The 19,717-nt window shown below is 62.6% G+C and overlaps 2 non-coding genes across 2 annotated transcripts; both read left to right on the top strand.

Annotated features, from left to right (window-relative positions):
* The first annotated feature begins 3,870 nt into the window (after window positions 1-3,870).
* Window positions 3,871-3,989, top strand: LOC131870689 (5S ribosomal RNA). The gene has a single exon (XR_009368993.1). It is a non-coding gene; the product is annotated as a 5S ribosomal RNA (ribosomal RNA).
* Window positions 3,990-11,793: 7,804 nt separating this feature from the next.
* On the top strand, window positions 11,794-11,912 carry LOC131870687 (5S ribosomal RNA). Its single transcript, XR_009368991.1, has one exon. It is a non-coding gene; the product is annotated as a 5S ribosomal RNA (ribosomal RNA).
* The last annotated feature ends 7,805 nt before the right edge of the window (window positions 11,913-19,717 follow it).

Here is a 19,717-nt window from a genome sequence, read left to right as displayed (position 1 = left end):
AGGCAAGTTGTGCGCACCAAGGTGCCCACCCTGGCGGAGGTGCGCGCCCGGGGCAAACCGGGCTCCGACTTCGTGCACTGCATGGTGCCCACCAAGGCGCGCAACCCAGCCAAGGTGCCCACCGCAGCGAAGGTGCACGCGAGGTGCACACCCGGGGCAAACCGGGCTCCGACTTCGTGCACGCCGCACCTTGGAGCACACTTCAGAGCGCTCCTTGGTGCGCACCAGGGCGCGCAACCCAGCCGAGGTGCCCACCCCGGCGAAGGTGCACGCGAGGTGCGCACCCGGGGCAAACCGGGCTCCGACTTCGTGCACGCCATGGTGCCCACCGCGGCGAAGGTGCGCACCTGGGGCAAACCGGGCTCCGACTTCGTGCACGCCGCACCTTGGAGCACACTTCGGAGCGCTCCTTGGTGCGCACCATGGTGCCCACCAGGCCGCGCAACCCAGCCAAGGTGTGCGCACCAAGGTGCACGCGAGGTGCGCACCCGGGGCAAACCGGGGTCCGACTTCGTGCACGCCGCACCTTGGAGCACACATCGGGGCGCTCCCGGGTTCGCACCGGCGTTGCGCACCGTGGTGGGCACCTCGGAGCACACCAAGGTGGGCAGCGAGGTGCGCACCTTTGATGCGATGCCTTCACTAATTTCCATAAAAGGCAAAAAAAAAACGAGATTTTAAAATTTCCGTTTTGAAAGATAGTGAGAAAAAGGGAATGCTGGTGCCATCTTGAGCCCGCCCTGGTGCGCAGCCCAGCCAAGGTTTGCGCACCAAGGTGCCCACCCTGGCGAAGGTGCGCGCCCGGGCAATTAACCCAACTTCCAACTTCGCGCGCGCCAGGGTGGGAGCGCACCCAACAACCGGGCCTGGGAAGAGCCAATGCGAGAAACCCCACCAAACTCTCTGACAAAAAAAGAGGGGGCGCTCCAGTAACCCCGCTTCGGAGCGCACCCTGGGCAAACCCAGCCAAGGTGCCCACCCCGGCCAAGGTGCAGGCGAGGTGCGCACCCGGGGCAAACCGGGCTCCGACAACGTGCACGTCGCACCTTGGAGCACACTTCGTAGCGCTCCCGGGTGCGCACCTCAGAGCACACCAAGGTGGGCAGCGAGGTGCGCACCTTTGATGCGCTGCCTTCACTAATTTCCAGAAAAGGCAAAAAAAAAAGGAGATTTTAAAATTTCCGTTTTGAAAGATAGTGAAAAAAACGGAACGCGCGTGCCATCTTGAGCCCGCCCTGGTGCGCAGCCCAGGTAAGGTGCCACCCTGGCAAAGGTGCGCACCCGGGCAATTAACCCTACTTCCGACTTCGTGCGCGCCAGGGTGGCAACCGGGCCTCGGAAGAGCCAATGCGAGAAACCCCACCAAACGCTCCGACAAAAAAAGAGGCGGCGCTCCAATAACCCCGCTTCGGAGCGCAGCCGGGGCAAACCAAGCCAAGGTGCCCACCCCGACGAAGGTGCACGCGAGGTGCGCACCCGGGGCAAACCGGGCTCCGACAACGTGCACGCAGCACCTTGGAGCACACTTCGAAGCACTCCCGGGTGCCCACCGGCGTTGCGCACCGTGGTGGGCAGCGAGGTGCGCACCTTTGATGCGCTGCCTTCACTAATTTCCAGAAAAAGGCAAAAAAAAATGAGATTTTAAAATTTCCGTTTTGAAAGATAGTGAAAAAAAAGGAACGCGGGTGCCATCTTGAGCCCGCCCTGGTGCGCAGCCCAGGCAAGGCATGCGCACCAAGGTGCCCACCCGAGGTGCACACCCGGGGCAAACCGGGCTCCGACTTCGTGCAGGCCGCACCTTGGAGCACACTTCGGAGCGCTCCTTGGTGCGCACCATGGTGCCCACCAGGGCGCACCCGAGGCAAACCGGGCTCCGACTTCGTGCACGCCGCACCTTGGAGCACACATCGGAGCGCTCCCAGGTTCGCACCAGCGTTGCGCACCTTTGATGCGCTGCCTTCACTAATTTCCAGAAAAGGCAAAAAAAAACGATATTTTAAAATTTCCGTTCTGAAAGATAGTGAAAAAAACGGAACGCGGGTGCCATCTTGAGCCCTTCCTGATGCGCAGCCCAGGCAAGTTGTGCGCACCAAGGTGCCCACCCTGGCGGAGGTGCGCGCCCGGGGCAAACCGGGCTCCGACTTCGTGCACTGCATGGTGCCCACCAAGGCGCGCAACCCAGCCAAGGTGCCCACCGCAGCGAAGGTGCACGCGAGGTGCGCACCCGAGGTGCACACCCGGGGCAAACCGGGCTCCGACTTCGTGCACGCCGCACCTTGGAGCACACTTCAGAGCGCTCCTTGGTACGCACCAGGGCGCGCAACCCAGCCAAGGTGCTCACCCCGGCGAAGGTGCACGCGAGGTGCGCACCCGGGGCAAACCGGGCTCGGACTTCGTGCACGCCGCACCTTGGAGCACACATCGGAGCGCTCCCGGGTTCGCACCAGCATTGCGCACCTTTGATGCGCTGCCTTCACTAATTTCCAGAAAAGGCAAAAAAAAGAAAAAAATGAGATTTTAAAATTTCCGTTTTGAAAGATAGTGAAAAAAACGGAACGCGGGTGCCATCTTGAGCCCGCCCTGGTGTGCAGCCCAGGCAAGTTGTGCGCACCAAGGCACCCACCCTGGCCAAGGTGGGTCACGGGGTGGGTCCTAGGGTGGGTAACGGGGTGGGTACTAAGGTGCGTGCCAAGGTGGGTCATAGGGTGGGTGCCAAGGTGGGCACCAGGGTGGGTGTGCACCAACCCTAGCCAGGGTAGGTCACGGGGTGGTTGTCGGGGTGGGCGTCAAGGAGCCAAGGTGGGTGGCAAGTAGCCAAGTTGCGTGCCAAGGTGGGTGTCGGGGTGGGTGCCAAGGATCCAAGGTGGGTGCCAAGGAACCAAGGTGGGTGTCTGGGTGGGTGCCGAGGTGGGAGCCAGGGTGGGTCCCAAGGTGAGTGCAAAGGTGGGTGCCAGGGTCAAGGTGAGTGCCAATGTGGGTTCCAAGGTGCCAGGGTCAGGGTGAGTGCCAATGTGGGTTCAAAGGTGCTAAGTTGGGTGCGAGGTTGGGTGCGAGGGTGGGTGGGTGCCAAGGTGTGCTAGGTGGAAGCCCGGGTGGGTCGGCATCCCATGGGTGTCGAGTTGGGTGCCTGATGGGTGCTTCTTGTCAAGTTTTAGTCGTCGGGACTCATTTCGAGCCTTAGAGGTCGTTTCTTGTCCGGTTGCCCTGTCTTCGACCTGGGAACCCAATTTTGGTCCTCGGGTCCCATTTTTTTTTGTCTCGCATCCCACTTTTGGCCTGTGGCCTTTTCGGGGTCGATTCTCGTTTTGGGCATCAGAGCATGTTTCTTCTCCTAAAACCCAATATTTGTTTATTAAGTCTCGGAACACATTTTTGTTCTCGTGGACCCATCATGGGTCTTGGAACGCATTTGTGGTCCTTGGGTCCCATTTTGCATCCCGAAACTTGTGTTTTGGTGCTTGATCCCTATTTTGGGTGCCCACCTTGCACCAAGTGCGCACCCGGGGCAAACCGAGCGCCTTGGTGCACCGGGGCAAGATCGAGCGTGCACCCGAGGCGCCCCGAACATGCACCAAGGTGCACTCGGCCCACATGTGAGCGCAGGTCGTTGCGCCCGAGGTGGTGTGTGGGCACCGCGTTGCAGACGGGACACTGCACGCACACGACGCCCCCTCCAGGTGCACGCACGTAGGCCGGGCCGGGTGCACACCCGACGCCCTAGCAAGGTGCGCGCACCCGGGCAGGGCTCACACTTGGCGAACGGGGCGCACTTCGCGAGGGAGGGTGTGCACCTCGACGGGGGTGGGTGGCCGGGGTGGATTCGCACGTGGGTCGCGGTTTGCTAAGTACACACTGCGACAAGCTCATAACGGGTGCGATCATACCAGCGTTAGTGCACCGGATCCCATCAGAACTCCGCAGTTAAGCGCGCTTGGGCCGGAGTAGTACTGGGATGGGTGACCTCCCGGGAAGTCCCGGTGTTGCACCCTTTTTTAGTTTTTCGCCGGGCGTCGCAATGCTATTTGAATAAACCTTTTGCCCGTTTGCGTTCTCGTCGGGGCCGGGCCGGGCCGGGGTGCGCTGCCCGCACTACCGCGCGCGCGGGGGCGACACCGAGCGCGCACCCGAGGCGCCCCGAGCACACAGGCCACGGTGCAACCCGGGCGTTGTGCGCGCACCCCGGTGCGCCCGAGGTGCTGCGCGCGCACCCAGGTGAAATCGGTGTGCACCTCGGCCAGTGCGCGCTCGGTCGAGTCGCGCACGTTGGCCAAGGTGCACGGTGATGTTTCTTACTCTAAGGTTCCGCACCAGACGCCCGGGACAGGTGAGCGAAGCTGGGCGGGGCCGGGTGCGCGGCCGGGGCAGGTGCACGCAGCTGGAGAGAGCTTTGGAGCACACTTCGGAGCGCACCAATGATGCGCTCCATTCAAAAGTTTCCTGAAAAGGCAAAAAAAGTTGAGATTATAGAATTTCCCACTTGAGAGATTGTAAAAAAAAAAAATTTAAAATGAAGGAAACGCGGGTGCCAAGGTGTGCGCAGCCCAGCCAAGGTGTGCGCACCAAGGCGCCCACCCTGGCGAAGGTGCACGCAAGGTGCGCACCCGAGGCAAACCGGACAATTAACCCAACTTTCGACTTCGCGCGCACCTTGGAGCGCACTTCGGAGCGCTCCTTGGTGCGCACCAATCTTGGGCACCTCGGAGTGCACCATGGCGCCCACCAAGGTGCGCACCCGGGGCAAACCGAGCTCCGACTTCGTGCGCACCTTGGAGCGCACGAAAGGTGCGCACCATGGCGCCCACCAAGGTGCGCAGCCCAGCCAAGGCGTGCGCATCAAGGTGCGCACCCTGGCGAAGGTGCGCACCCGGGGCAAACCGAGCTCCGACTTCGTGCGCACCTTGGAGCGCACAAAAGGTGCGCAACCCAGCCAAGGTGTGCGCACCCCGGTCAAACCGAGCTCCGAATCGTGCGCACCAGAGGTGCACGCCATCGTGCGCACCTTGGAGCACACTTCGGAGCCCTCCTTGGTGCGCGCCGATGTTGCGCACCTCGGAGCGCACCCGGGGAAAACAATGCAATTAACCCGACTTTCGACTTCGTGGGCACCTCGGAGCGCTCTCGGGTTCGCACCTCGGAGCACACCGAGGTGCGCACCTTTGATGCGCTGCCTTCACCAATTTCCAGAAAAGGCAAGAAAACATTGAGAAGGTGTGCGCACCGAGGTGCCCACCCTGGCGAAGGTGCACGCGAGGTGCGCACCCGGGGCAAACCGGGCTCCGACTTCGTGCACGCCGCACCTTGGAGCACACTTCGGAGCGCTCCTTGGTGCGCACCAGGGCGCGCAACCCAGCCGAGGTGCCCACCCCGGCGAAGGTGCACGCGAGGTGCGCACCCGGGGCAAACCGGGCTCCGACTTCGTGCACGCCATGGTGCCCACCGCGGCGAAGGTGCACGCGAGGTGCGCACCCGGGGCAAACCGGGCTCCGACTTCGTGCACGCCGCACCTTGGAGCACACTTCGGAGCGCTCCTTGGTGCGCACCATGGTGCCCACCAGGGCGCGCAACCCCGCCGAAGGTGCACGCGAGGTGCGCACCCGGGGCAAACCGGGCTCCGACTTCGTGCACGCCGCACCTTGGAGCACACTTCGGAGCGCTCCTTGGTGCGCACCATGGTGCCCACCAGGGCGCGCAACCCCGCCGAAGGTGCACGCGAGGTGCGCACCCGGGGCAAACCGGGCTCCGACTTCGTGCACGCCATGGTGCGCACCGCGGCGAAGGTGCGCACCCGGGGCAAACCGGGCTCCGACTTCGTGCACGCCGCACCTTGGAGCACACTTCGGAGCGCTCCTTGGTGCGCACCAGGGCGCGCAACCCAGCCGAGGTGCCCACCCCGGCGAAGGTGCACGCGAGGTGCGTACCCGGGGCAAACCGGGCTCCGACTTCGTGCACGCCGCACCTTGGAGCACACTTCGGAGCGCTCCTTGGTGCGCACCATGGTGCCCACCAGGCCGCGCAACCCAGCCAAGGTGTGCGCACCAAGGTGCACGCGAGGTGCGCACCCGGGGCAAACCGGGGTCCGACTTCGTGCACGCCGCACCTTGGAGCACACATCGGGGCGCTCCCGGGTTCGCACCGGCGTTGCGCACCGTGGTGGGCACCTCGGAGCACACCAAGGTGGGCAGCGAGGTGCGCACCTTTGATGCGATGCCTTCACTAATTTCCATAAAAGGCAAAAAAAAAACGAGATTTTAAAATTTCCGTTTTGAAAGATAGTGAGAAAAAGGGAATGCTGGTGCCATCTTGAGCCCGCCCTGGTGCGCAGCCCAGCCAAGGTGTGCGCACCAAGGTGCCCACCCTGGCGAAGGTGCGCGCCCGGGCAATTAACCCAACTTCCAACTTCGCGCGCGCCAGGGTGGGAGCGCACCCAACAACCGGGCCTGGGAAGAGCCAATGCGAGAAACCCCACCAAACGCTCTGACAAAAAAAGAGGGGGCGCTCCAGTAACCCCGCTTCGGAGCGCACCCTGGGCAAACCCAGCCAAGGTGCCCACCCCGGCCAAGGTGCAGGCGAGGTGCGCACCCGGGGCAAACCGGGCTCCGACAACGTGCACGCCGCACCTTGGAGCACACTTCGTAGCGCTCCCGGGTGCGCACCTCAGAGCACACCAAGGTGGGCAGCGAGGTGCGCACCTTTGATGCGCTGCCTTCACTAATTTCCAGAAAAGGCAAAAAAAAAAGGAGATTTTAAAATTTCCGTTTTGAAAGATAGTGAAAAAAACGGAACGCGCGTGCCATCTTGAGCCCGCCCTGGTGCGCAGCCCAGGTAAGGTGCCCACCCTGGCAAAGGTGCGCACCCGGGCAATTAACCCTACTTCCGACTTCGTGCGCGCCAGGGTGGCAACCGGGCCTCGGAAGAGCCAATGCGAGAAACCCCACCAAACGCTCCGACAAAAAAAGAGGCGGCGCTCCAATAACCCCGCTTCGGAGCGCAGCCGGGGCAAACCCAGCCAAGGTGCCCACCCCGACGAAGGTGCACGCGAGGTGCGCACCCGGGGCAAACCGGGCTCCGACAACGTGCACGCAGCACCTTGGAGCACACTTCGAAGCACTCCCGGGTGCCCACCGGCGTTGCGCACCGTGGTGGGCAGCGAGGTGCGCACCTTTGATGCGCTGCCTTCACTAATTTCCAGAAAAAGGCAAAAAAAAATGAGATTTTAAAATTTCCGTTTTGAAAGATAGTGAAAAAAAAGGAACGCGGGTGCCATCTTGAGCCCGCCCTGGTGCGCAGCCCAGGCAAGGCATGCGCACCAAGGTGCCCACCCGAGGTGCACACCCGGGGCAAACCGGGCTCCGACTTCGTGCAGGCCGCACCTTGGAGCACACTTCGGAGCGCTCCTTGGTGCGCACCATGGTGCCCACCAGGGCGCGCAACCCAGCCAAGGTCTGCACACTAAGGTGCCCACCCCGGCGAAGGTGCACGCGAGGTGCGCACCCGGGGCAAACCGGGCTCCGACTTCGTGCACGCCATGGTGCCCACCGCGGCGAAGGTGCACGCGAGGTGCGCACCCGGGGCAAACCGGGCTCCGACTTCGTGCACGCCGCACCTTGGAGCACACTTCGGAGCGCTCCTTGGTGCGCACCATGGTGCCCACCAGGGCGCGCAACCCAGCCAAGGTGTGCGCACCAAGGTGCACGCGAGGTGCGCACCCGGGGCAAACCGGGGTCCGACTTCGTGCACGCCGCACCTTGGAGCACACATCGGAGCGCTCCCAGGTTCGCACCAGCGTTGCGCACCTTTGATGCGCTGCCTTCACTAATTTCCAGAAAAGGCAAAAAAAAACGATATTTTAAAATTTCCGTTCTGAAAGATAGTGAAAAAAACGGAACGCGGGTGCCATCTTGAGCCCTTCCTGGTGCGCAGCCCAGGCAAGTTGTGCGCACCAAGGTGCCCACCCTGGCGGAGGTGCGCGCCCGGGGCAAACCGGGCTCCGACTTCGTGCACTGCATGGTGCCCACCAAGGCGCGCAACCCAGCCAAGGTGCCCACCGCAGCGAAGGTGCACGCGAGGTGCACACCCGGGGCAAACCGGGCTCCGACTTCGTGCACGCCGCACCTTGGAGCACACTTCAGAGCGCTCCTTGGTGCGCACCAGGGCGCGCAACCCAGCCGAGGTGCCCACCCCGGCGAAGGTGCACGCGAGGTGCGCACCCGGGGCAAACCGGGCTCCGACTTCGTGCACGCCATGGTGCCCACCGCGGCGAAGGTGCGCACCCGGGGCAAACCGGGCTCCGACTTCGTGCACGCCGCACCTTGGAGCACACTTCGGAGCGCTCCTTGGTGCGCACCATGGTGCCCACCAGGCCGCGCAACCCAGCCAAGGTGTGCGCACCAAGGTGCACGCGAGGTGCGCACCCGGGGCAAACCGGGGTCCGACTTCGTGCACGCCGCACCTTGGAGCACACATCGGGGCGCTCCCGGGTTCGCACCGGCGTTGCGCACCGTGGTGGGCACCTCGGAGCACACCAAGGTGGGCAGCGAGGTGCGCACCTTTGATGCGATGCCTTCACTAATTTCCATAAAAGGCAAAAAAAAAACGAGATTTTAAAATTTCCGTTTTGAAAGATAGTGAGAAAAAGGGAATGCTGGTGCCATCTTGAGCCCGCCCTGGTGCGCAGCCCAGCCAAGGTTTGCGCACCAAGGTGCCCACCCTGGCGAAGGTGCGCGCCCGGGCAATTAACCCAACTTCCAACTTCGCGCGCGCCAGGGTGGGAGCGCACCCAACAACCGGGCCTGGGAAGAGCCAATGCGAGAAACCCCACCAAACTCTCTGACAAAAAAAGAGGGGGCGCTCCAGTAACCCCGCTTCGGAGCGCACCCTGGGCAAACCCAGCCAAGGTGCCCACCCCGGCCAAGGTGCAGGCGAGGTGCGCACCCGGGGCAAACCGGGCTCCGACAACGTGCACGCCGCACCTTGGAGCACACTTCGTAGCGCTCCCGGGTGCGCACCTCAGAGCACACCAAGGTGGGCAGCGAGGTGCGCACCTTTGATGCGCTGCCTTCACTAATTTCCAGAAAAGGCAAAAAAAAAAGGAGATTTTAAAATTTCCGTTTTGAAAGATAGTGAAAAAAACGGAACGCGCGTGCCATCTTGAGCCCGCCCTGGTGCGCAGCCCAGGTAAGGTGCCACCCTGGCAAAGGTGCGCACCCGGGCAATTAACCCTACTTCCGACTTCGTGCGCGCCAGGGTGGCAACCGGGCCTCGGAAGAGCCAATGCGAGAAACCCCACCAAACGCTCCGACAAAAAAAGAGGCGGCGCTCCAATAACCCCGCTTCGGAGCGCAGCCGGGGCAAACCAAGCCAAGGTGCCCACCCCGACGAAGGTGCACGCGAGGTGCGCACCCGGGGCAAACCGGGCTCCGACAACGTGCACGCAGCACCTTGGAGCACACTTCGAAGCACTCCCGGGTGCCCACCGGCGTTGCGCACCGTGGTGGGCAGCGAGGTGCGCACCTTTGATGCGCTGCCTTCACTAATTTCCAGAAAAAGGCAAAAAAAAATGAGATTTTAAAATTTCCGTTTTGAAAGATAGTGAAAAAAAAGGAACGCGGGTGCCATCTTGAGCCCGCCCTGGTGCGCAGCCCAGGCAAGGCATGCGCACCAAGGTGCCCACCCGAGGTGCACACCCGGGGCAAACCGGGCTCCGACTTCGTGCAGGCCGCACCTTGGAGCACACTTCGGAGCGCTCCTTGGTGCGCACCATGGTGCCCACCAGGGCGCACCCGAGGCAAACCGGGCTCCGACTTCGTGCACGCCGCACCTTGGAGCACACATCGGAGCGCTCCCAGGTTCGCACCAGCGTTGCGCACCTTTGATGCGCTGCCTTCACTAATTTCCAGAAAAGGCAAAAAAAAACGATATTTTAAAATTTCCGTTCTGAAAGATAGTGAAAAAAACGGAACGCGGGTGCCATCTTGAGCCCTTCCTGATGCGCAGCCCAGGCAAGTTGTGCGCACCAAGGTGCCCACCCTGGCGGAGGTGCGCGCCCGGGGCAAACCGGGCTCCGACTTCGTGCACTGCATGGTGCCCACCAAGGCGCGCAACCCAGCCAAGGTGCCCACCGCAGCGAAGGTGCACGCGAGGTGCGCACCCGAGGTGCACACCCGGGGCAAACCGGGCTCCGACTTCGTGCACGCCGCACCTTGGAGCACACTTCAGAGCGCTCCTTGGTACGCACCAGGGCGCGCAACCCAGCCAAGGTGCTCACCCCGGCGAAGGTGCACGCGAGGTGCGCACCCGGGGCAAACCGGGCTCGGACTTCGTGCACGCCGCACCTTGGAGCACACATCGGAGCGCTCCCGGGTTCGCACCAGCATTGCGCACCTTTGATGCGCTGCCTTCACTAATTTCCAGAAAAGGCAAAAAAAAGAAAAAAATGAGATTTTAAAATTTCCGTTTTGAAAGATAGTGAAAAAAACGGAACGCGGGTGCCATCTTGAGCCCGCCCTGGTGTGCAGCCCAGGCAAGTTGTGCGCACCAAGGCACCCACCCTGGCCAAGGTGGGTCACGGGGTGGGTCCTAGGGTGGGTAACGGGGTGGGTACTAAGGTGCGTGCCAAGGTGGGTCATAGGGTGGGTGCCAAGGTGGGCACCAGGGTGGGTGTGCACCAACCCTAGCCAGGGTAGGTCACGGGGTGGTTGTCGGGGTGGGCGTCAAGGAGCCAAGGTGGGTGGCAAGTAGCCAAGTTGCGTGCCAAGGTGGGTGTCGGGGTGGGTGCCAAGGATCCAAGGTGGGTGCCAAGGAACCAAGGTGGGTGTCTGGGTGGGTGCCGAGGTGGGAGCCAGGGTGGGTCCCAAGGTGAGTGCAAAGGTGGGTGCCAGGGTCAAGGTGAGTGCCAATGTGGGTTCCAAGGTGCCAGGGTCAGGGTGAGTGCCAATGTGGGTTCAAAGGTGCTAAGTTGGGTGCGAGGTTGGGTGCGAGGGTGGGTGGGTGCCAAGGTGTGCTAGGTGGAAGCCCGGGTGGGTCGGCATCCCATGGGTGTCGAGTTGGGTGCCTGATGGGTGCTTCTTGTCAAGTTTTAGTCGTCGGGACTCATTTCGAGCCTTAGAGGTCGTTTCTTGTCCGGTTGCCCTGTCTTCGACCTGGGAACCCAATTTTGGTCCTCGGGTCCCATTTTTTTTTGTCTCGCATCCCACTTTTGGCCTGTGGCCTTTTCGGGGTCGATTCTCGTTTTGGGCATCAGAGCATGTTTCTTCTCCTAAAACCCAATATTTGTTTATTAAGTCTCGGAACACATTTTTGTTCTCGTGGACCCATCATGGGTCTTGGAACGCATTTGTGGTCCTTGGGTCCCATTTTGCATCCCGAAACTTGTGTTTTGGTGCTTGATCCCTATTTTGGGTGCCCACCTTGCACCAAGTGCGCACCCGGGGCAAACCGAGCGCCTTGGTGCACCGGGGCAAGATCGAGCGTGCACCCGAGGCGCCCCGAACATGCACCAAGGTGCACTCGGCCCACATGTGAGCGCAGGTCGTTGCGCCCGAGGTGGTGTGTGGGCACCGCGTTGCAGACGGGACACTGCACGCACACGACGCCCCCTCCAGGTGCACGCACGTAGGCCGGGCCGGGTGCACACCCGACGCCCTAGCAAGGTGCGCGCACCCGGGCAGGGCTCACACTTGGCGAACGGGGCGCACTTCGCGAGGGAGGGTGTGCACCTCGACGGGGGTGGGTGGCCGGGGTGGATTCGCACGTGGGTCGCGGTTTGCTAAGTACACACTGCGACAAGCTCATAACGGGTGCGATCATACCAGCGTTAGTGCACCGGATCCCATCAGAACTCCGCAGTTAAGCGCGCTTGGGCCGGAGTAGTACTGGGATGGGTGACCTCCCGGGAAGTCCCGGTGTTGCACCCTTTTTTAGTTTTTCGCCGGGCGTCGCAATGCTATTTGAATAAACCTTTTGCCCGTTTGCGTTCTCGTCGGGGCCGGGCCGGGCCGGGGTGCGCTGCCCGCACTACCGCGCGCGCGGGGGGCGACACCGAGCGCGCACCCGAGGCGCCCCGAGCACACAGGCCACGGTGCAACCCGGGCGTTGTGCGCGCACCCCGGTGCGCCCGAGGTGCTGCGCGCGCACCCAGGTGAAATCGGTGTGCACCTCGGCCAGTGCGCGCTCGGTCGAGTCGCGCACGTTGGCCAAGGTGCACGGTGATGTTTCTTACTCTAAGGTTCCGCACCAGACGCCCGGGACAGGTGAGCGAAGCTGGGCGGGGCCGGGTGCGCGGCCGGGGCAGGTGCACGCAGCTGGAGAGAGCTTTGGAGCACACTTCGGAGCGCACCAATGATGCGCTCCATTCAAAAGTTTCCTGAAAAGGCAAAAAAAGTTGAGATTATAGAATTTCCCACTTGAGAGATTGTAAAAAAAAAAAATTTAAAATGAAGGAAACGCGGGTGCCAAGGTGTGCGCAGCCCAGCCAAGGTGTGCGCACCAAGGCGCCCACCCTGGCGAAGGTGCACGCAAGGTGCGCACCCGAGGCAAACCGGACAATTAACCCAACTTTCGACTTCGCGCGCACCTTGGAGCGCACTTCGGAGCGCTCCTTGGTGCGCACCAATCTTGGGCACCTCGGAGTGCACCATGGCGCCCACCAAGGTGCGCACCCGGGGCAAACCGAGCTCCGACTTCGTGCGCACCTTGGAGCGCACGAAAGGTGCGCACCATGGCGCCCACCAAGGTGCGCAGCCCAGCCAAGGCGTGCGCATCAAGGTGCGCACCCTGGCGAAGGTGCGCACCCGGGGCAAACCGAGCTCCGACTTCGTGCGCACCTTGGAGCGCACAAAAGGTGCGCAACCCAGCCAAGGTGTGCGCACCCCGGTCAAACCGAGCTCCGAATCGTGCGCACCAGAGGTGCACGCCATCGTGCGCACCTTGGAGCACACTTCGGAGCCCTCCTTGGTGCGCGCCGATGTTGCGCACCTCGGAGCGCACCCGGGGAAAACAATGCAATTAACCCGACTTTCGACTTCGTGGGCACCTCGGAGCGCTCTCGGGTTCGCACCTCGGAGCACACCGAGGTGCGCACCTTTGATGCGCTGCCTTCACCAATTTCCAGAAAAGGCAAGAAAACATTGAGAAGGTGTGCGCACCGAGGTGCCCACCCTGGCGAAGGTGCACGCGAGGTGCGCACCCGGGGCAAACCGGGCTCCGACTTCGTGCACGCCGCACCTTGGAGCACACTTCGGAGCGCTCCTTGGTGCGCACCAGGGCGCGCAACCCAGCCGAGGTGCCCACCCCGGCGAAGGTGCACGCGAGGTGCGCACCCGGGGCAAACCGGGCTCCGACTTCGTGCACGCCATGGTGCCCACCGCGGCGAAGGTGCACGCGAGGTGCGCACCCGGGGCAAACCGGGCTCCGACTTCGTGCACGCCGCACCTTGGAGCACACTTCGGAGCGCTCCTTGGTGCGCACCATGGTGCCCACCAGGGCGCGCAACCCCGCCGAAGGTGCACGCGAGGTGCGCACCCGGGGCAAACCGGGCTCCGACTTCGTGCACGCCGCACCTTGGAGCACACTTCGGAGCGCTCCTTGGTGCGCACCATGGTGCCCACCAGGGCGCGCAACCCCGCCGAAGGTGCACGCGAGGTGCGCACCCGGGGCAAACCGGGCTCCGACTTCGTGCACGCCATGGTGCGCACCGCGGCGAAGGTGCGCACCCGGGGCAAACCGGGCTCCGACTTCGTGCACGCCGCACCTTGGAGCACACTTCGGAGCGCTCCTTGGTGCGCACCAGGGCGCGCAACCCAGCCGAGGTGCCCACCCCGGCGAAGGTGCACGCGAGGTGCGTACCCGGGGCAAACCGGGCTCCGACTTCGTGCACGCCGCACCTTGGAGCACACTTCGGAGCGCTCCTTGGTGCGCACCATGGTGCCCACCAGGCCGCGCAACCCAGCCAAGGTGTGCGCACCAAGGTGCACGCGAGGTGCGCACCCGGGGCAAACCGGGGTCCGACTTCGTGCACGCCGCACCTTGGAGCACACATCGGGGCGCTCCCGGGTTCGCACCGGCGTTGCGCACCGTGGTGGGCACCTCGGAGCACACCAAGGTGGGCAGCGAGGTGCGCACCTTTGATGCGATGCCTTCACTAATTTCCATAAAAGGCAAAAAAAAAACGAGATTTTAAAATTTCCGTTTTGAAAGATAGTGAGAAAAAGGGAATGCTGGTGCCATCTTGAGCCCGCCCTGGTGCGCAGCCCAGCCAAGGTGTGCGCACCAAGGTGCCCACCCTGGCGAAGGTGCGCGCCCGGGCAATTAACCCAACTTCCAACTTCGCGCGCGCCAGGGTGGGAGCGCACCCAACAACCGGGCCTGGGAAGAGCCAATGCGAGAAACCCCACCAAACGCTCTGACAAAAAAAGAGGGGGCGCTCCAGTAACCCCGCTTCGGAGCGCACCCTGGGCAAACCCAGCCAAGGTGCCCACCCCGGCCAAGGTGCAGGCGAGGTGCGCACCCGGGGCAAACCGGGCTCCGACAACGTGCACGCCGCACCTTGGAGCACACTTCGTAGCGCTCCCGGGTGCGCACCTCAGAGCACACCAAGGTGGGCAGCGAGGTGCGCACCTTTGATGCGCTGCCTTCACTAATTTCCAGAAAAGGCAAAAAAAAAAGGAGATTTTAAAATTTCCGTTTTGAAAGATAGTGAAAAAAACGGAACGCGCGTGCCATCTTGAGCCCGCCCTGGTGCGCAGCCCAGGTAAGGTGCCCACCCTGGCAAAGGTGCGCACCCGGGCAATTAACCCTACTTCCGACTTCGTGCGCGCCAGGGTGGCAACCGGGCCTCGGAAGAGCCAATGCGAGAAACCCCACCAAACGCTCCGACAAAAAAAGAGGCGGCGCTCCAATAACCCCGCTTCGGAGCGCAGCCGGGGCAAACCCAGCCAAGGTGCCCACCCCGACGAAGGTGCACGCGAGGTGCGCACCCGGGGCAAACCGGGCTCCGACAACGTGCACGCAGCACCTTGGAGCACACTTCGAAGCACTCCCGGGTGCCCACCGGCGTTGCGCACCGTGGTGGGCAGCGAGGTGCGCACCTTTGATGCGCTGCCTTCACTAATTTCCAGAAAAAGGCAAAAAAAAATGAGATTTTAAAATTTCCGTTTTGAAAGATAGTGAAAAAAAAGGAACGCGGGTGCCATCTTGAGCCCGCCCTGGTGCGCAGCCCAGGCAAGGCATGCGCACCAAGGTGCCCACCCGAGGTGCACACCCGGGGCAAACCGGGCTCCGACTTCGTGCAGGCCGCACCTTGGAGCACACTTCGGAGCGCTCCTTGGTGCGCACCATGGTGCCCACCAGGGCGCGCAACCCAGCCAAGGTCTGCACACTAAGGTGCCCACCCCGGCGAAGGTGCACGCGAGGTGCGCACCCGGGGCAAACCGGGCTCCGACTTCGTGCACGCCATGGTGCCCACCGCGGCGAAGGTGCACGCGAGGTGCGCACCCGGGGCAAACCGGGCTCCGACTTCGTGCACGCCGCACCTTGGAGCACACTTCGGAGCGCTCCTTGGTGCGCACCATGGTGCCCACCAGGGCGCGCAACCCAGCCAAGGTGTGCGCACCAAGGTGCACGCGAGGTGCGCACCCGGGGCAAACCGGGGTCCGACTTCGTGCACGCCGCACCTTGGAGCACACATCGGAGCGCTCCCAGGTTCGCACCAGCGTTGCGCACCTTTGATGCGCTGCCTTCACTAATTTCCAGAAAAGGCAAAAAAAAACGATATTTTAAAATTTCCGTTCTGAAAGATAGTGAAAAAAACGGAACGCGGGTGCCATCTTGAGCCCTTCCTGGTGCGCAGCCCAGGCAAGTTGTGCGCACCAAGGTGCCCACCCTGGCGGAGGTGCGCGCCCGGGGCAAACCGGGCTCCGACTTCGTGCACTGCATGGTGCCCACCAAGGCGCGCAACCCAGCCAAGGTGCCCACCGCAGCGAAGGTGCACGCGAGGTGCACACCCGGGGCAAACCGGGCTCCGACTTCGTGCACGCCGCACCTTGGAGCACACTTCAGAGCGCTCCTTGGTGCGCACCAGGGCGCGCAACCCAGCCGAGGTGCCCACCCCGGCGAAGGTGCACGCGAGGTGCGCACCCGGGGCAAACCGGGCTCCGACTTCGTGCACGCCATGGTGCCCACCGCGGCGAAGGTGCGCACCCGGGGCAAACCGGGCTCCGACTTCGTGCACGCCGCACCTTGGAGCACACTTCGGAGCGCTCCTTGGTGCGCACCATGGTGCCCACCAGGCCGCGCAACCCAGCCAAGGTGTGCGCACCAAGGTGCACGCGAGGTGCGCACCCGGGGCAAACCGGGGTCCGACTTCGTGCACGCCGCACCTTGGAGCACACATCGGGGCGCTCCCGGGTTCGCACCGGCGTTGCGCACCGTGGTGGGCACCTCGGAGCACACCAAGGTGGGCAGCGAGGTGCGCACCTTTGATGCGATGCCTTCACTAATTTCCATAAAAGGCAAAAAAAAAACGAGATTTTAAAATTTCCGTTTTGAAAGATAGTGAGAAAAAGGGAATGCTGGTGCCATCTTGAGCCCGCCCTGGTGCGCAGCCCAGCCAAGGTTTGCGCACCAAGGTGCCCACCCTGGCGAAGGTGCGCGCCCGGGCAATTAACCCAACTTCCAACTTCGCGCGCGCCAGGGTGGGAGCGCACCCAACAACCGGGCCTGGGAAGAGCCAATGCGAGAAACCCCACCAAACTCTCTGACAAAAAAAGAGGGGGCGCTCCAGTAACCCCGCTTCGGAGCGCACCCTGGGCAAACCCAGCCAAGGTGCCCACCCCGGCCAAGGTGCAGGCGAGGTGCGCACCCGGGGCAAACCGGGCTCCGACAACGTGCACGCCGCACCTTGGAGCACACTTCGTAGCGCTCCCGGGTGCGCACCTCAGAGCACACCAAGGTGGGCAGCGAGGTGCGCACCTTTGATGCGCTGCCTTCACTAATTTCCAGAAAAGGCAAAAAAAAAAGGAGATTTTAAAATTTCCGTTTTGAAAGATAGTGAAAAAAACGGAACGCGCGTGCCATCTTGAGCCCGCCCTGGTGCGCAGCCCAGGTAAGGTGCCACCCTGGCAAAGGTGCGCACCCGGGCAATTAACCCTACTTCCGACTTCGTGCGCGCCAGGGTGGCAACCGGGCCTCGGAAGAGCCAATGCGAGAAACCCCACCAAACGCTCCGACAAAAAAAGAGGCGGCGCTCCAATAACCCCGCTTCGGAGCGCAGCCGGGGCAAACCAAGCCAAGGTGCCCACCCCGACGAAGGTGCACGCGAGGTGCGCACCCGGGGCAAACCGGGCTCCGACAACGTGCACGCAGCACCTTGGAGCACACTTCGAAGCACTCCCGGGTGCCCACCGGCGTTGCGCACCGTGGTGGGCAGCGAGGTGCGCACCTTTGATGCGCTGCCTTCACTAATTTCCAGAAAAAGGCAAAAAAAAATGAGATTTTAAAATTTCCGTTTTGAAAGATAGTGAAAAAAAAGGAACGCGGGTGCCATCTTGAGCCCGCCCTGGTGCGCAGCCCAGGCAAGGCATGCGCACCAAGGTGCCCACCCGAGGTGCACACCCGGGGCAAACCGGGCTCCGACTTCGTGCAGGCCGCACCTTGGAGCACACTTTGGAGCGCTCCTTGGTGCGCACCATGGTGCCCACCAGGGCGCACCCGAGGCAAACCGGGCTCCGACTTCGTGCACGCCGCACCTTGGAGCACACATCGGAGCGCTCCCAGGTTCGCACCAGCGTTGCGCACCTTTGATGCGCTGCCTTCACTAATTTCCAGAAAAGGCAAAAAAAAACGATATTTTAAAATTTCCGTTCTGAAAGATAGTGAAAAAAACGGAACGCGGGTGCCATCTTGAGCCCTTCCTGATGCGCAGCCCAGGCAAGTTGTGCGCACCAAGGTGCCCACCCTGGCGGAGGTGCGCGCCCGGGGCAAACCGGGCTCCGACTTCGTGCACTGCATGGTGCCCACCAAGGCGCGCAACCCAGCCAAGGTGCCCACCGCAGCGAAGGTGCACGCGAGGTGCGCACCCGAGGTGCACACCCGGGGCAAACCGGGCTCCGACTTCGTGCACGCCGCACCTTGGAGCACACTTCAGAGCGCTCCTTGGTACGCACCAGGGCGCGCAACCCAGCCAAGGTGCTCACCCCGGCGAAGGTGCACGCGAGGTGCGCACCCGGGGCAAACCGGGCTCGGACTTCGTGCACGCCGCACCTTGGAGCACACATCGGAGCGCTCCCGGGTTCGCACCAGCATTGCGCACCTTTGATGCGCTGCCTTCACTAATTTCCAGAAAAGGCAAAAAAAAGAAAAAAATGAGATTTTAAAATTTCCGTTTTGAAAGATAGTGAAAAAAACGGAACGCGGGTGCCATCTTGAGCCCGCCCTGGTGTGCAGCCCAGGCAAGTTGTGCGCACCAAGGCACCCACCCTGGCCAAGGTGGGTCACGGGGTGGGTCCTAGGGTGGGTAACGGGGTGGGTACTAAGGTGCGTGCCAAGGTGGGTCATAGGGTGGGTGCCAAGGTGGGCACCAGGGTGGGTGTGCACCAACCCTAGCCAGGGTAGGTCACGGGGTGGTTGTCGGGGTGGGCGTCAAGGAGCCAAGGTGGGTGGCAAGTAGCCAAGTTGCGTGCCAAGGTGGGTGTCGGGGTGGGTGCCAAGGATCCAAGGTGGGTGCCAAGGAACCAAGGTGGGTGTCTGGGTGGGTGCCGAGGTGGGAGCCAGGGTGGGTCCCAAGGTGAGTGCAAAGGTGGGTGCCAGGGTCAAGGTGAGTGCCAATGTGGGTTCCAAGGTGCCAGGGTCAGGGTGAGTGCCAATGTGGGTTCAAAGGTGCTAAGTTGGGTGCGAGGTTGGGTGCGAGGGTGGGTGGGTGCCAAGGTGTGCTAGGTGGAAGCCCGGGTGGGTCGGCATCCCATGGGTGTCGAGTTGGGTGCCTGATGGGTGCTTCTTGTCAAGTTTTAGTCGTCGGGACTCATTTCGAGCCTTAGAGGTCGTTTCTTGTCCGGTTGCCCTGTCTTCGACCTGGGAACCCAATTTTGGTCCTCGGGTCCCATTTTTTTTTGTCTCGCATCCCACTTTTGGCCTGTGGCCTTTTCGGGGTCGATTCTCGTTTTGGGCATCAGAGCATGTTTCTTCTCCTAAAACCCAATATTTGTTTATTAAGTCTCGGAACACATTTTTGTTCTCGTGGACCCATCATGGGTCTTGGAACGCATTTGTGGTCCTTGGGTCCCATTTTGCATCCCGAAACTTGTGTTTTGGTGCTTGATCCCTATTTTGGGTGCCCACCTTGCACCAAGTGCGCACCCGGGGCAAACCGAGCGCCTTGGTGCACCGGGGCAAGATCGAGCGTGCACCCGAGGCGCCCCGAACATGCACCAAGGTGCACTCGGCCCACATGTGAGCGCAGGTCGTTGCGCCCGAGGTGGTGTGTGGGCACCGCGTTGCAGACGGGACACTGCACGCACACGACGCCCCCTCCAGGTGCACGCACGTAGGCCGGGCCGGGTGCACACCCGACGCCCTAGCAAGGTGCGCGCACCCGGGCAGGGCTCACACTTGGCGAACGGGGCGCACTTCGCGAGGGAGGGTGTGCACCTCGACGGGGGTGGGTGGCCGGGGTGGATTCGCACGTGGGTCGCGGTTTGCTAAGTACACACTGCGACAAGCTCATAAC

Source organism: Cryptomeria japonica, unplaced genomic scaffold (assembly GCF_030272615.1).
Source record: "Cryptomeria japonica unplaced genomic scaffold, Sugi_1.0 HiC_scaffold_343, whole genome shotgun sequence".
Lineage (NCBI taxonomy): Eukaryota > Viridiplantae > Streptophyta > Pinopsida > Cupressales > Cupressaceae > Cryptomeria > Cryptomeria japonica.
This window is presented reverse-complemented; position numbering and strand designations above follow the sequence as displayed.